Raw genomic sequence first — 1543 nt, 5'->3', positions numbered from 1 at the left:
TCACCCTTCTTGATTAGTGATCGCTCCATGCTGATGAATTGCTGGAGGGCCGCGGTCCGGGATGGGCCCAAGGCAATTTTATCTGGGAAGTTGGGCTTAAAGGGGAGCCGGACTATGTATCGACCATCATGTGTGCGAGTGGTAGTGGCTGTATAGTAGGCTTCGCACTCCTTGTCTTCTGGAGTGGTGAGATCAGCCTTTGGAACTTCTTCAAGTTCCCAAAACCTTTTAAGTTGATTGCCCAAGTATTTATTGGATATTTCTTCCACCTGAGTGGAGAATGATGCCACCTTTTCGGGAATCTGACCACTTAAATACCATATTCGGCTTGATATATGGTATTTTGTGCTAATAGGTTATGGGAAATCCTTTCGATACCTTGTAGCATGATTTGGGGGATAAGATCACTGCCTATTATTATCTCTATTTGAGCTGGAGAAGGGCAGTTTGGATCTGCTAATTTGAGATGTGACCATTTTTCTCTTTGGCCGTGGCTCATTTGGAACTTTGGGAGAAGTCTGGTTAGTTTTGACAACACTATAGCTTGAGCTTTTATTTTTGTACTTTTATCGGCGGAGACTAAGATGAGAGAGCATAGTTTATTAGAGGTTTGAACCACCCTTCCCCACATGCCAGAGATTTCGAGGTTTGATTCTTGGCATGGGAGTCTTAATTTTGTTTGGGCCTTTGAAGAGATAAAGCTCCGTTCGGACCCTTGGTCAATCAGGGCTCTTAATTTAAAGAGATCACCTCTGTGTTCTACAGACACAATAGCCGTTGGGAGCAGTACCTTGTTATCGTTTTCCGAATAAAAGGACTGTACTTGTGTTGTGCTCGAACACGATGCCGGTTCATTAAGGGCCTCCGACTGACTGGTGGCTTGTGAGTTGGGACTGTTAGACAGTGTGGTTGTATGTTGCGAAGTCGTTCTGTGGATTCGATCATCATTTTTATTTGGTGTAGATGCTACACTATAGTGGAGTGTTGAATGGTGCTGCTTTTGGCAATGAAGGCAGGTGTTAGTGCTGCTACAATCTTTTATTAAGTGTGTCTGCGAAAGGCAATTTTCGCACAGACTTTTATCTTTCACAAACTTTGTGCGATCTGGGATAGACAATTTTTTGTATTTGTAGCAATTATTCAGCGTATGCGTACGGTGTTTGCACATAACACAACTGTAAATTTTGCGCTGCTCTGTCATATGGGAGTTGATATGCGTTAGGGATCTGTTATGAGAGTTTTGGGATTGACTGGGTTTCGAAAAGGATCTATTTTGTAAAACCGGCTGTCTTGAGAATGAGGTATTTGGGGGATTTTGTCGGGGCTTGGCTGGTCGCCATTGATCCACCCTTTCCACCACTTCATACCGGGTTGTGAGGAACTGGTTCATTTGCGACCACTTTGGAAGGTCTTTACGTGAACTAAGAGATTGTTCCCACAATGCCACGGTATTTTCGGGGAGTTTGGATGTCACCAAATATATTAAAATAGGATCCCAACTCTCAGTGGAAATTTGTTGAGTTGCCAGGATTTGCAGGCAGTT

Source organism: Rhagoletis pomonella, unplaced genomic scaffold (genome assembly GCF_013731165.1).
Source record: "Rhagoletis pomonella isolate Grant_MI unplaced genomic scaffold, Rhpom_1.0 Rhpom_scaffold_02136, whole genome shotgun sequence".
Taxonomy (NCBI): domain Eukaryota; kingdom Metazoa; phylum Arthropoda; class Insecta; order Diptera; family Tephritidae; genus Rhagoletis; species Rhagoletis pomonella.
This window is presented reverse-complemented; position numbering follows the sequence as displayed.